Source organism: Heptranchias perlo, chromosome 30, assembly GCF_035084215.1.
Source record: "Heptranchias perlo isolate sHepPer1 chromosome 30, sHepPer1.hap1, whole genome shotgun sequence".
In the NCBI taxonomy this organism is placed as follows: Eukaryota; Metazoa; Chordata; class Chondrichthyes; order Hexanchiformes; family Hexanchidae; genus Heptranchias; species Heptranchias perlo.
Window position 1 is genome coordinate 14847600 of NC_090354.1, and position 16285 is coordinate 14863884.

At 41.8% G+C, this 16285-nt stretch overlaps 1 long non-coding RNA gene across 2 annotated transcripts in view; it reads left to right on the forward strand.

Moving 5' to 3' along the window:
* Window positions 1-16285, forward strand: part of LOC137299945 (uncharacterized) — a 104979-nt gene that overhangs the window by 20065 nt on the left and 68629 nt on the right. The window contains exon 2 of one of the 2 annotated variants that reach the window (XR_010958010.1): window positions 81-177. The exons of the other annotated variant lie outside the window; for it this stretch is intronic. This is a non-coding gene — a long non-coding RNA (uncharacterized lncRNA). The remainder of the gene's footprint in view (window positions 1-80; window positions 178-16285) is intronic. 2 annotated transcript variants of the gene reach the window in all.

A 16285-nucleotide genomic window follows, 5' to 3' on the forward strand; every position in this document is an offset into this window, starting at 1 on the left:
CACCTTGGAAAGGATTTTTACTGCTTGTTATTGACTGGCAGTCATTGGTTCTAGAATAATCATGTTTTTTTCGTTTACAGAATGAGAAAGTTTTGTCACTGCATTTAATTTTAAAATAATGATTCAAATGGACAATATAACACCTGAAGCCCAAGAGCACAACACCACATCAAAAAGGTAACAATTCCTCTCAGCTCATTGACTCAGAGTGGTAAGAATGTGGAATGTGCTACCACAAGGAGTAGTTGAGGCAAATAGCATGGATGCATTTAAGGGGAAGTCAGATAAGCACATGGGGGAGAAAGGAATAGAAGGGCATGCTGATAGGGTTAGATGAAGTAAGGAGAGAGGAGGCATGTGTGGAGCATAAACGTCGACATAGACCAGTTGAGCCGAATGGCCCGTTTCTGTGCTGTAGTTTCAATGTAACTCGATGTAACTATATTCAGTGAAAAAGTTGACACAAAATATTGTTCAATTTGATGGTCCCAGTGCATCTATTACACACTACTGGCATGTAATTTGTCCCAGGAGACTCGACAGGTTCAAGCTACAGTATCTCCACCACCAGGCCTGATCTAATTCCTACACTATTCCCCATGTTTACAAAAGTTTTCCACTGTACCAACTGCTCGACTGCATATGTGGGCACTAAGCAAAGAATTAAATTGGAATATAATAACTAAGATAAAACACTGTGCTCAGAGAAAACGCAAACACTACGGGTGAAACTGAATAATATCACAGTAGAGCTGTGTTATACTGTATTCCCTGGTTTCTTGATAGAGAGGGGACACGTGTGTCAGGAAACAGAGGAGCACAAAAATAAACCATTTCAGCACAATGGGGCTACATAACTCACAAATAGGTGAAAGTGAATTGTACAGCCTATGCTTTAGGTGTTTTATTTTCCCAATCAACCCACTATTTCAACGGGTTTTTGTTTGTTCCACATACATTAGTGCCACTGCTTTAAAAAATAATATTAGTAGTCCTCTGCGTGAATTCTTTAGGGCTCTGCTGGACTGTACATTGCAGAACATGGGTTTGTTGTCAAGTCACTACTTTTGATGTTGAGTGTCGTTGGGGATATTACAAGTCCCACTCTTTACACGAGGAAGGATGTCTGACATGAATCTTCAGTGGGAAGCAGTAGGGAGGAAGGAGAAGAAAGAAAGAAAGATAAAAGAAGGAGAATGAGAGTGGGATGAATCTGAAAAAAGACAGCTGCAGGAAGGCAAGGAAAGAGACAGGAATGTGGCTGGGAGAACGTTAGTAACTGACAGCTGGTGGGTCTACGGAGAGAGGTTTGGTGGATATATTGCAGCACTGCAAATGAGTTCAAGCAGCAGCATGCAAGACCCCTGAGCCGCCATGGTTAAGTCACTATTGCAAAACTTTTTTGTGTGGCTTAATCCTACAAAACTCACCCTCTGGGGAAAAATCTAAATGAAATCATTTGAGGCTTGAATCAAACTAATAATATTACGTCTGATAATCTACATTTCTTTTTCTTGATGTATGCATATCCTAAAACCTTTGTGGGTCCTTCCATTAATTATTGAAGCATTTGAATTGAAACTAATTGGAGCATGGTTTTCTAAAGGATTATTTCACAGTTACATAAATTTCTCCAATTCTTTTTTTATAATGTCCATCACTAGAAATTTCCAGATAATCAATTTTTTTGTCAATATGAGCTAACAGGAATGTTCTGCTGATTTCAAAGTGAAACACTTTCAATTAATTAGATTTTCAAGGAAAACCCCTGCAGGATGATATTAACTGTCATGCAAGTTCACAATGCAATTCCCCTTCACATTGCAATTCGCAAATGTCCACCTCTATGTGGGATTCTATGAATAAGTAACATACGAAATAGATGAGAGCTGCAGAGACTATTTCTTCAGCTGAAAACCAGGCTTGTATAATCCTCACTTATTTTCCTTCATTTTCTTTTTCTGTCATCTTTCATTTTTGTTCCTTTCTTCATTTTCATTTCCTGATTTGCCTTCATCCATTTTCTGCCTCATTCTTTTTCTATATAGTGCATGTATTTAAAGGGTTTATTCTGACAGGATAGTGAGTAGACTCGAGGGAATCATTTATATTTTCACACAAAGAAAGAATGAACTTGTATTTATACAGCACCTTTCATGACATCCCAAAGTGCTTAACAGCCAATGAAATATTTTTGAAGTATAATAACTATTATAATGTAGGGAATGCGGTGGCCAATTTACGCACAGCAAGCTCCCACAAACAGCAATGTGAAAATGACCAGATAATCTGTTTTAGTGATGTTGGTTGAGGGATAAATATTGGCCAGGACACTGGGGACAACTCCCCTGCTCTCCTTCGTTGTGCCATGGGATCTTTTACGTCCACCTGAGATGGCAGACAGGGCCTCAGTTTTACGTCTCACCTGAAAGACGAGGCTTTCATTGAGGCTTAACCCTTATGTTCAAATTTCTATGGGGCCTGGAGCTGAGGATTCAGTTCTGTGAGTATTGGATTTACATTGATACTGTCACACTTCATAGTCAGTTTTAAGCTGCTACTGTACAAAATCATATTTTTAAAAAATTCCTATCGCTAGCTGTAAAGTAGAATTAGAGGAATACAATATATAACAGAATATTCTATCTCTGCTAAACAGGATAGTAATTCTCAGGAAAATTGTACATTCCAATCAGCTGACCCAAATGGATCATATGACCTCCCCTTTCCTGCCACAGGATATGAAACTTTCACAGAACTTTAAAGGTTACTGTCTGACAAGAGAAAATAACTTTTTCTTGAGTTTCCTTTTCTGCTATCTCTTGGCATGTATTTCACTGAGTACCATCCTGTCAGCCTCTCATCCTCATCTCCAACTAAGACTCGACATCATCACTGCCGATGTTCACTGTTACAACAGACAGAGGCACAGGTGGCACAGTGTCTCCTTTGCTCCTTTATATCCCTGATGTGGAGATGCCGGTGATGGACTGGGGTGGACAAATGTAAGGAATCTTATAACACCAGGTTATAGTCCAACAGTTTTATTTGAAAATCACAAGCTTTCGGAGCTTATCTCCTTCATCAGGTGAGTGAGTGAAGGGTTCTAAAATCGCATCGCATATATTAGGCTGGGAGACAATCACAGCAATCAAGGGTGTCGTTGGTGTTCAGACAGGTTAGCCTGTCCGTGTCTAACCTGTCTGAACACCAACGACACCCTTGATTGCTGTGATTGTCTCCCAGCCTAATATATGCGATGCGATTTTAGAACCCTTCACTCACTCACCTGACGAAGGAGGTAAGAACATAAGAACATAAGAAATAGGAGCAGGAGTAGGCCAATCGGCCCCTCGAGCCTGCTCCGCCATTCAATAAGATCATGGCTAATCTGATCATAACCTCAAATCTAAATTCATGTCCAATTTCCTGCCCGCTCCCCGTAACCCCTAATTCCCTTTACTTCTAGGAAACTGTCTATTTCTGTTTTAAATTTATTCAATGATGTAGCTTCCACAGCTTCCTGGGGCAGGAAATTCCACAGACCTACAACCCTCTGAGTGAAGAAGTTTCTCCTCATCTCAGTTTTGAAAGAGCAGCCCCTTATTCTAAGATTATGCCCCCTAGTTCTAGTTTAATATTTACAATCTATATTAATGACTCAGTTGAAGGGACTGAGTGTAATGTATCCAAGTTTGCTTACAATACAAAGCTAGGTGGGAAAGTAAGCTCTAAGGAGGATACAAAGGCCCTGATATTACTCCTGCTTCCATTTCTTATGATTCTTATGTTGTTAAAAGAAATCAGATAATCTGGCCATTTATCTCATTGCTGTTTGTGGCTATCATGTTTCCTACATTACAACAGTGACTACACTTCAAAAGTACTTCATTGGCTGTAAATTGCTTTGGGATGTCCAGAGGTCATGAAAGGCACGATATAAATAAGTACAACTCCATTAATTTGAACTTTTGGAAGGATTCTTTTCTGATGTACTGGTGCTGGTCCTAGGTGACTACTGCAACTGCAGCCTAATTTGATACTAATCGAATTCAACAGTATCAACTGATACTGATTATCACGGCATTTTGTGGGTGAATTGTGCACCTGGGCCTCCCTATTTGTTGCTTGGGATGACTCCCTTGTCAAACTGTTGCACTTCTGTCAAAATTCTATGACATTCAGATCATTCGCTACTCAGATAGGCTCAAGAGCCTTGGGTCTATTTACTTTCGAGCACCGTAGACTCAGAGGTGACCTGATAGAGGTCTATAAAATATTTAAAGGGCTGGCTCACATCCCTGTTGATAGATTATTCCAGTTTAACAGATTGAGGAGGACCAGGGGACATGAGTTTAACCTATGTAAGAGTAGGAATAGACTGGATGTTAGGCAGTTCTTCTTTTTACAGAGAGCTGTGAGCACGTGGAACACGTTACTGGCTGATGTGGTGGGTGCTGACTCTCTGCCTAAACCGACTCAAAAGGAAAGCAGAGTGAAACTACTTCCTCCATGGAGTCTCATTTCACTTGGTTCCACGGTTAGCTGTGGCCTAACCAGTGTTTTTTATAAAACACTGGTTAGGCCACAGCTGGAGTACTGTGTGCAGTTCTGGTCGCCACACTACAGGAAGGATGTGATCGCTTTGGAGAGGGTGCAGAGGAGATTCACCAGGATGTTACCAGGGCTGGAGCGCTTCAGCTCTGAAGAGAGACTGGGAAGATTGGGTTTGTTTTCCTTGGAGCAGAGGAGGCTGAGGGGGGACATGATTGAGGTGTACAAAATTATGAGGGGCACAGATAGGATGGATACTAAGGAGCTTTTTCCCTTCGTTGAGGGTTCTATAACAAGGGGGCATAGATTCAAGGTAAAAGGCGGGAGGTTTAGAGGGGATTTGAGAAAGAACTTTTTCACCCAGAGGGTGGTTGGAGTCTGGAACTCACTGCCTGAAAGGGTTGTGGAGGCAAGAACCCTCACAACATTCAAGAAGCATTTGGATGAGCACTTGAAATGCCATAGCATACAAGGCTACGGACCAAATGCTGGAATATGGGATTAGATTAGACAGGGCTTGATGGCCGGCGCGGACACGATGGGCCGAAGGGCCTCTATCCATGCTGTATAACTCTATGACTTTCAGGTCAGGTACTGACACCAGATTCAGGCTGCATTTACACGGAATCTGCAGTTATATAAAGATGCAAAATGGAACCAGTTCACACTGATGCTACAGTTACAGTGTGAATGTTGCCTGAATAGCTTGCCTTCAGCCTTTAAGGCTTTGTCACTTTGTATTATCCAGGAGTAGATGTCAGCCAGATATCTGATGGATCTGTGCAACAAGCTGAGTGGTTACAATGGACCACAGCTTTTTTTTAATTCATTCATGGGATGTGGCGTCGCTGGCAAGGCCAGCATTTATTGCCCATCCCTAATTGCCCTTGAAAAGGTGGTGGTGAGCCGCCTTCTTGAAGCGCTGCAGTCCGTCTGGTGAAGGTTCTCCCACAGTGCTGTTAGATAGGGAGTTCCAGGATTTTGACCCAATGACGATTAAGGAACGACAATATATTTCCAAGTCGGGATGGTGTGTGACTTGGAGGGGAAAATGCAGGTGGTGGTGTTCTCATGTGCCTACTGCCCTTGTCCTTCTAGATGGTGGAGGTCGAGGGTTTGGGAGGTGCTGTCGAAGAAGCATTGGCAAGTTGCTGCAGCGCATCCTGTGGATGGTACACACTGCAGCCACGGTGCGCCGGTGATGAAGGGAGTGAATGTTTACAGTAGTGGATGGGATGCCAATCAAGCGGGCTGCTTTGTCCTGAATGCCTACTGAATTAATTGTGGTCACGAAGCTGCAACTTCTGTCATTTGCCAGTGTGTTTTCAGCTTCCATGAGTATCTGTAAACAGTTTGTGAATGTCATGTTGTAAGAAACAACATTTCACACAGGCCGTCTTTGGATATTGCTGTTCATGTACTCAAGATTGTTTCAACCTTGTTGACTAATGTGTCCATGGACGATCAAGTCATGAGATGCCATGTCTCCATTTTATTATCAACGTTTATAAGCACGATGACATGGGGAGCGTTACTATCTTTTTGTGGCATGTACAGGAGTCAGCAGATAGAAACATAGGAACAGGAGTAGGCCATTGAGCCCCTCGTGCCTGCTCCGCCATTTGATAAGATCATGGATGCTCTGTGATCTAACTCCATATACCTGCCTTTGGCCCATATCCCTTAATATCTTTGGTTGCCAAAAAGCTATCTATCTCAGATTTAAATTTAGCAATTGAGCGAGCATTAATTGCCGTTTGCGGAAGAGAGTTCCAAACTTCTACCACCCTTTGTGTGTAGAAATGTTTTCTAATCTCGCTCCTGAAAGGTCTGGCTCTAATTTTTAGACTGTGCCCCCTACTCCTAGAATCCCCAACCAGCGGAAATAGTTTCTCTCTATCCACCCTATCCGTTCCCCTTAATATCTTATAAACTTCGATCAGATCACCCCTTAACCTTCGAAACTCCAGAGAATACAACCCCAATTTGTGTAATCTCTCCTCGTAACTTAACCCTTGAAGTCCGGGTATCATTCTAGTAAACCTACGCTGCACTCCCTCCAAGGCCAATATGTCCTTCCGAAGGTGCGGTGCCCAGAACTGCTCACAGTACTCCAGGTGCAGTCTAACCAGGGTTTTGTATAGCTGCAGCATAACTTCTGCCCCCTTGTACTCTAGTCCTCTAGATATAAATGCCAGCATTCCATTAGCCTTCTTGATTATTTTCTGCACCTGTGCATGACACTTCAATGATCTATGTACCTGTACCCCTAAGTCCCTTTGGACATCCACTGTTTTTAACTTTTTATCATTTAGAAAGTACCCTGTTCTATCCTTTTTTGATCCAAAGTGGATGACCTCATATTTGTCTACATTGAATTCCATTTGCCACAGTTTTGCCCATTCACCTAATTTATCAATATAAGAACATAAGAAATAGGAGCAGGAGTAGGCCAATCGGCCCCTCGAGCCTGCTCCGCCATTCAATAAGATCATGGCTAATCTTATCCTAACCTCAAATCTAAATTCATGTCCAATTTCCTGCCCGCTCCCCGTAACCCCTAATTCCCTTTACTTCTAGGAAACTATCTATTTCTGTTTTAAATTTATTCAATGATGTAGCTTCCACAGCTTCCTGGGGCAGGAAAATCCAAAGACCTACCACCCTCTGAGTGAAGAAGTTTTTCCTCATCTCAGTTTTGAAAGAGCAGCCCCTTATTCTAAGATTATGTCCCCTAGTTCTAGTTTCACCCATCCTTGGGAACATCCTTACCGCATCCACCCGATCAAGCCCCTTCACAATCTTATATGTTTCAATAAGATCGCCTCTCATTCTTCTGAACTCCAATGAGTAGAGTCCCAATCTACTCAACCTCTCCTCATATGTCCACCCCCTCATCCCCGGGATTAACCGAGTGAACCTTCTTTGTACTGCCTCGAGAGCAAGTATGTCTTTTCTTAAGTATGGACACCAAAACTGTATGCAGTATTCCAGGTGCGGTCTCACCAATACCTTATATAACTGCAGCAATACCTCCCTGTTTTTATATTCTATCCCCCTAGCAATAAAAGCCAACATTCCGTTGGCCTTCTTGATCACCTGCTGCACCTGCATACTAACTTTTTGATTTTCTTGCACTAGGACCCCCAGATCCCTTTGTACTGCAGTACTTTCCAGTTTCTCGCCATTAAGATAATAACTTGCTCTCTGATTTTTCCTGCCAAAGTGCATAACCTCACATTTTCCAATATTGTATTGCATCTGCATCCGTGCTGGCTCTCTCTGATTAACTGAAAATTCTCGAGGTGTTCATTCACCCTTTCCTTAATTATAGACTCCAGCATTTTCCCCACAACAGATGTTAGGCTAACTGGTCTATAATGATGTTTGGTTTACAGAGACATTGATTGACATATGGACTCAAAGCAGGTTTAGGGTACAGTAGATTTTAAGCTGTCATTTTGGGTATATAAGTAAGAGCGGAAAGCATAGATGTTAGAATATTCTCGGAGCGAAGACTGGGCCGCTCAATATCTTTACTACTTATCTTGTAACTTCTTAATAAAACTTTTATGCTTTGGAACAAAACATACTCCCCGCCATTTTGTTTAAGACCAAACCGTAAACAAATTACTTCCATTTGGGCTGCAACAAGGGACAGGAGGTGAAATTTTATACAAAGTATTTATGTATGTGTTTGGATTGTTGTACCTGTTAAAGGGGACGTTTTTGGTCATGCAAGACCTGTGTAATTACACATTTGTTTCTGGTCATGAGAGAACTGTGTAAAAGTCTAGAGGTGGTACAGGGGTGAGTTGTTTACTCCAATTTTGGTGATGGTTTGTATAACATGCCGAGAGATTATATCCTCGCACAAACTCATGATTTTGCAAAAAAAAAAGTTTTTCTTTAAGAAAGGGGGAGTGTATTTAGCCATTGCAGATGAAATTGATAGTTGCAGGAAAATGGGAGGAAAACCAATAAGAACTCTGGTGGATTAAACAAAAAAGTACATCCATGAGAAACTAGGATGTTGTGCTTTATTAATTAAAAACTGTCAGACTTTGTGTGAGGTTGAGATCAGGTGAAGGAACTGGTAAAGGAGAAGAAAATTAAAGAGGATAATTGAAAAGCAGAAGTCTTGTTGTTTTAACTACAAGAGTTAGGAAAGTTGAGCGAGGAAGTTGAAATTCTGAAGGGTAGGTTGAAAGATGAGGGGAACAGTAGAAGGCAAGGAGGGGGAATAGACTGTTGGAAATGTGGAGAAAGAGGACATATGTCCTGCTCCTGCTCCACTAAAAAGGGAAAAGTCAATATGATACAGGGGACTGCTAACTGCCGGCAACCTTGGGAGATGAAGGAGAGATCCTGTCCCTTTTCTAGTTACGAGCTACAGACATTCTTTTATTTTCAGCGTATTGTCTCTTTAAAAGTCTGTGTGAATGCACTCTTTTTGCTTTGGCTGGCTCTGTCTCCTTTTCAATGCTTGTTATGTGTGTTTCCCTTTTGTTACAAAGGCTTTGTTTAGCTGTGAAGGCTAACTTTCTTCAGTTATATTCAGTATTTTTTTACAGCCATTTGGAAAGGGGCCTGAAGAAAGAACAAAAATAAAGTTGATATAATTTATTGGGTTTTTGTCAGCATGTGCTATTTTGATAATTTTATCTGTTCGGTATTGTGTTTAGTTTAAGATAGTGCTGATTTAAAATTGGAGTTATTGAGGTTAACTAACCTATTAAATTGTGAAAAACAGACTTTTATTTTGGTCTTGGTGAAATTCTGATTATTGTAAATTATGTGGGAGTCTCTAATTCCGGACATGAGATTATCACATATCAAAAAATTGGGATTTTTGAATTTCTTAAATGCTTAATGATTTGAAGTGGATAAGGGGTTAATGTTAAGTGTAATTGATGTGTTTGGAGTTGCGTTGAGTATCGGAGAGCGTGAATATTGTTGTTAAAATATTGGGATATTTGAGGTGATTCTGCTTGTTTAATCATCTTGGTTGGAGTGGAATGTGATAACTGTTAGCAAATTGACAGCATCCTTTGATCTTGTGATTGACTGTGGGTCAGAAAAAAAAGTGACCAAACAAAAATCATAGAATCATAGAAAATTTACGGCAAAGAAGGAGGCCATTCGGCCCATCGTGTCGGCACCAGCCGAATATGAGCCACCCAGCCTAATCACACTTTCCAGCACTTGGTGTGTAGCCTTGTAGGTCACGGCACTTCAGGTGCACATCCAGGTACTTTTTAAATGAGTTGAGGGTTTCTGTCTCTACCAACCTTTCAGGCAGTGAGTTCCAGACCCCCACCACCCTCTGGATGAAAATGTTTTTCCTCAGTACCCCTCTAATCCTTCTACCAATCACTTTAAATCTATGCCCCATGGTTACTGACCTCTCTGCTAAGGGAAACAGGTCCTTCCTATCCACTCTAGGCCCCTCAGAATTTTGTACACCTCAAGTAAATCACCCCTCAGCCTCCTATGTTCCAAAGAGAACAACCCCAGCCTATCCAATCTTTCCTCATAGCTAAAATTCTCCAGTCTTGGCAACATCCTCATAAATCTCCTCTGTACCTTCTCTAGTGCAATTACATCCTTCCTGTAATGTGGTGACCAGAACTGTACACAGTACTCATGGCCCCTACATTTGAGTCCAAATCATTAATATATATCACAAAAAGCAAGGGACCTAGTACTGAGCCCTGTGGAACCCTGGAAACATCCTTCCAGTCACAAAAACACCCGTTGACAATTACCCTTCGCTTCCTGCCACTGAGCCAATTTTGGATCCAACTTGCCACTCTCCCATGGATCCCATGGGCTTGTACTTTTTTGACCAGTCTGCCATGTGGGACCTTGTCAAAAGCCTTGCTAAAATCCATGTAGATTACATCAAATGCACTACCCTCATTGACCTTCCTTGTTACCTCCTCAAAAATTCAATCAAGTTAGTGAGATACGACCTTCCCTTAACAAATCCATGTTGACTGTCCTTGATTACTCCGTGCCTTTCTAAGTGATGGTTTATCCTGTCCCTCAGAATTGATTCCAATAATTTGCCCATAACGGAGGTTAGACTGACTGGCCTGTAATTACTGGGTCTATCCCTCGCTCCCTTTTTAAACAATGGTACAATGTTAGCAGTCTTCCAATCCTCTGGCACCACACCTGCATCCAGAGAGGATTGGAAAATGATGGTCAAAGCCTCCGCTATTTTCTCCCTTGCTTCTTTTAACAGCCTGGGATACATTTCATCTGGCCCTGGTGATGTATCTACTTTCAACTTTTCTACTTTTCTACTTTCACCAGACTGATCCCTGGGATGGCAGGACTGTCGTATGAGGAGAGATTGGGTCAAATCGGCCTGTATTCACTCGAGTTTAGAAGAATGAGAGGGGATCTCATTGAAACATATAAAATTCTGACAGGGCTAGACAGACTGGATGCAGAGAGGATGTTTCCCCTGGCTGGGGGGTCCAGAACGAGGGGTCACAATCTCAGGATACGGGGTAGGACATTTAGGACTGAGATGAGGAGAAATTTCTTCACTCAGATGGTGGTGAACCTGTGGAATTCTCTACCACAGAAGGCTGTGGAAGCCAAGTCACTGAATGTAATTAAGAAGGAGCTAGATAGATTTCTAGACATAAAAGGTATCAAGGGGTATAGAGAGCGGGAATATGGTATTGAGATAGAGGATCTGCCATGATCATATTGAATGGCGGAGCAGGCTTGAAGGGCCGAATGGCCTACTCCTGCTCCTATTTTCTATGTTTCTATGTTTCAAAGATGCTAATCCCCTTAATACTTTCTCTCTCACGAAGTTTGTCCCATCCAATATTTCACACTCCTCGTTAACTACAATGTCTGCATCATCCCTCCCTTTTGTGAAGACAGATGCAAAGTATTCATTAAGAACCATACCAACATCCCCCACCATCAACATCCTGGGGGTCACCATTGACCAGAAACTTAACTGGACCAGCCATATAAATACTGTGGCTACAAGAACAGGTCAGAGGCTGGGTATTCTGCGACGAGTGACTCACCTCCTGACTCCCCAAAGCCTTTCCACCATCTACAGGGCACAAGTCAGGAGTGTGATGGAATACTCTCCACTTGCCTGGATGAGTGCAGCTCCAACAACACTCAAGAAGCTCGACACCATCCAGGACAAAGCAGCCCACTTGATTGGCACCCCATCCACCACCCTAAACATTCACTCCCTTCACCACCAGCGCACTGTGGCTGCAGTGTGTACCATCCACAGGATGCACTGCAGCAATTGCCAAGGCTTCTTCGACAGCACCTCTCAAACCCGCGACCTCTACCACCTAGAAGGACAAGAGCAGCAGGTACATGGGAACAACACCACCTGCACATTCCCCTCCAAGTCACACAGCATCCCGACTTGGAAATATATCGCCGTTCCTTCATTGTCACTGGGTCAAAATCCTGGAACTCCCTTCCTAACAGCACTGTGGGAGAACCTTCACCACACGGACTGCAGCGGTTCAAGAAGGCGGCTCACCACCACCTTCTCAAGGGCAATTAGGGATGGGCAATAAATGCCGGCCTCGCCAGCGACGCCCACATCCCATGAACGAATTTAAAAAAAACCTCCACATCTTGGTTACCTTTTTGGTCTCTAATAGGATCTACTCTTTCCTTAGTTATCCTCTTGCTCTTAATGTATTTATAAAATATCTTTGGGTTTACCTTGATTAAAGGATCTCCTGCTATCTCTATGACAACAATCTGGCGATATCTTGCAGTTGGACTAACTATCCAAGAGTCAATAGCACTTTGGACATCTCTTAAGTAAATACTAAATACTTTAACAACAATTGGAGTTTAACCTGAAACGTGTGGATAAAAAGGCTAGGCACAACCTATTCTTTTTAAAATGAGATGAACGAACTGAAATGTTTTCTACTCCGACAAGAATATGTTTAAAGTTAATCCAGAATTTAATTGTAATGGGATCTTTGTGCAAGTTTTAACAGCACAAAGACTTTTTAAAAAAGAAGCAAAATGGAGTTTGATTCTTTTTCATTCGGCAACGTTTTTAAAAATTCTTAGCGTGAAATCTGCAGACGCAAGCTGTGTGAGTCTGATGCTGTCTGGTTCTTTCTTTTTTACTGCAACAAAGTTAACCCCTTCCAATGACAGCTGTTTTTAATTCACCAAGCAACAACTTTTACATTGCTGAATGTAAACATACATTGGGCATTATTAAATTTTAAATTTCTTGATTTGAGTGGATATTTCCCCATGGCGACAGAAAGAAGTCATGAATTGACAAATTAACCCCTTGGGCTTTCAAGCAAAGCCACAATGGATTTTCTGTTTATCTTTCCTTTTAAAGCAAGGGATCTTGGTTTTCAGGACCACATGAGTGTTGATGGTGTCGGATTATCGAGAGTAGTCCTTTGACATAAAGGTGGCTTCACAATGTTATGGAGCAACCTTGGCTGGAAAAGTGTTGGTGCAGGAAGCAATCCAGTGGTGTTAAGAATTTTCGACCTTATCTGCAGACATTGGCAGATATCAAATGTCACAGTGTGGTGATGATTTGGACTAAGACTTTGCCTTGCAAAGGCTCGGCTTTAACCCATTCAGGGTCATTTGTTATCTTCCGAGACAGAGTGCTCAAAGGGTGGAGATATGGGAGTTAGCTTCAAAAGTAACTACAAGCACTTCTGTCTCTAATGTGAAACCACCAAGCCTGGGCATAATTTGTTTCTAAAATTGGAATTGATAAGATAAATTGGTATGAGTTGCTGTTTAAGCACTCGAGAAGGGAAAATTTACCTGAAGTTTAAGGGGATAATCAAATTTTATTTTTTAAAAAAGAGTCCGGCCTAAGTGGTTCCTGCCCATTGCTGTGTATCAAGGAGGCAATTTTTTTTGAGGAAATAAAATTGAACATTGACAAATTCGGTCAGTCCAACAATGTTGACATTTAGAATTGGGATAATTTTGAAATGACAAAATGGGATATTTTGGGAAATGAAAGGTCCAAGAAGAGGTTAAGTAAAATAAACAAAAATGTGTTGATAACTTGGACCAAGTTGGGGATGTTTAGTCTATGTTTTAAGGGTTAATGATAATATCATACTGGACAGGGCTCCAGGGCTCATGAATGAGATGAAATGGTAATTAATGGGATGTGTAAAATAGTATGAGGAAATGATGGAAGGTATGTGACTGAAGCAGAGAAAGTGCACCACCAAATGGGGTCTCGGGTCATTGTCCTAGGTGATTGAAAGATGTGCGAGAGCACCCACGAGTACTTTCTAGTGAAAGTCAGAAAAATGCAGGTGGGAGTATTCTCTTGGAGTTGTTTGTGTCCTTGCTATACTGAACAATAAAAAAATGCTTTTGATAGCCTGGCCACTACCCAGACATCGGAACCATGCAGGGGGAGATAAGCAAAGATCTCCAGACACCTGCCGATCTTTTGATAAGATAACCTGAAAGCCCAGAAATTGCTTGTATCTGATGTCAAGTGTGGCATGATCTTGGGATCATGTGTATGTGCAAATGTGAGGCAGTTAGCTTGTGGAAATGCACGAAGAAGGTGGACTGAAGAACGGGTCTCAGACATGCTCAGTTACTTGACAACAGCACGACATGAAGTGGTTAATGTGGCTCAGGAGAGTGAGAAAACCTTTTAATTAAGGTATTGACACATGCTCCGTGGAAAAACCAACTAATTAAAGTGAAGAGGAACACAGAATTTAGATTTCCAAAATTCAGGGTTGGTTTCCTTTGAGCTAACAATGAAATTGGGACAACTGAGGGTAAGGGAGAAATAGTACTTAGCAAGAATTATCCACAAGATGGATGATGGTAAAAGGAGAGCTGGAGAATCTTTTTAATCCATGATACTTTTTCAGTATACTGTAGCTTTCTCTGTAATGTATTACCATTTTCTTTGTTTGTATACTGATGAATATTGTTATCCAAATGAAACTTAAACTAAAAGAGCAAATGGCTCGAGAAAGGTATGTGATGCTAACAAGATGAGGACCTTAGATAAGGCCATGCAGGGTAACCAGGGGCTGTTGGAGATTAAGACTGAGAAGTAGGAAATGGAAACATTTTCTTGGATTATTTCTGTAGTTTAAAAACCCTAATATTGATAGACTGCCATGAATATGAACCAATGTAATGCTGATGTTAAAAAGGTGACATCTACCCTTGGGAATCAGGCCTGGTGGGAATTGGTTTACAACATAGGTCAGCACCCATGGGCTAGAATAATATCAATGGGTTTTATCATAGCCCGGATAATTGTCCTCATAATTCTAAGTAGTACAGTGTGTTGGTTCAAATGATTAATTAAGAGACTGTTACAGAAAATCCAGAACTTGGAACTGGCTGCTTTGATTAAAGAATGAGGGGCCAGGAACTAGTTGCTTCGGCATCTAAATTTACGTTTAGATGAGGTGTTTTTAACATATGAACTATATAAACCACTCAACGTTTAGGTTAGACATCTTAATGCATAAACAGCACACGCTTATAAACATAAGAGAGCTAGGAATCATAGGACAGTAGCTAAGGATCATGAAATAGCCAAGTTAAAACCACCCAGAATGCAGAGCAACAGCTGAGCTGAAAGCTTACATTGCAGGTTTCAAGATAAGGGTGACGTTGAGAATATGTAGGCCTTGGGCATGTCTGATATGGAGTCAAGCAACGTGAATAATGAATTTTGAGAAGCACAGGGCGGAACATAAGAACATAAGAACATAAGAAATTGGAGCAGGAGTAGGCCAATCGGCCCCTCGAGCCTGCTCCGCCATTCAATAAGATCATGGCTGATCTGATCCCAACCACAAATCTAAAGAACACAAGAAGTCGGAGCAGGACCCGGCCACATAGCCCCTGGGCCCTCTCCGCCACCCACAGGGCATTGACCGATCCGAACTCAGCTTCATGTCCAATTTCCTGCCCGCTCCCCATAACCCCTAATTCCCTTTACTTCTAGGAAACTGTCTATTTCTGTTTTAAATTTATCTAATGATGTAGCTTCCACAGCTTCCTGGGGCAGCAAATTCCACAGACCGACCACCCTCTGAGTGAAGAAGTTTCTCCTCATCTCAGTTTTGAAAGAGCAGCCCCTTATTCTATGATTATGCCCCCTCGTTCTAGTTTCACCCATCTTTGGGAACATCCTTACTGCATCCACCCGATCAAGACCCTTCACAATCTTATATGTTTCAATAAGATCGCCTCTCATTCTTCTGAACTCCAATGAGTAGAGTCCCAATCTACTCAACCTCTCCTCATATGTCCGCCCCCTCATCCCCGGGATTAACCGAGTGAACCTTCTTTGTACTGCCTCGAGAGCAAGTATGTCTTTTCTTAAGTATGGAGACCAAAACTGTATGCAGTATTCCAGGTGCGGTCTCACCAATACCTTATATAACTGCAGCAATACCTCCTTGTTTTTATATTCTATCCCCCTAGCAATAAAAGCCAACATTCCGTTGGCTTTCTTGATCACCTGCTGCACCTGCATACCAACTTTTTGATTTTCTTGCACTAGGACCCCCAGATCCCTTTGTACTGCAGTACTTTCCAGTCTCTCGCCATTAAGAAAATAACTTGCTCTCTGATTTTTCCTGCCAAAGTGCATAACCTCACATTTTCCAATATTATATTGCATCTGCCAAATCTCCGCCCACTCACCCAGCCTGTCTATATC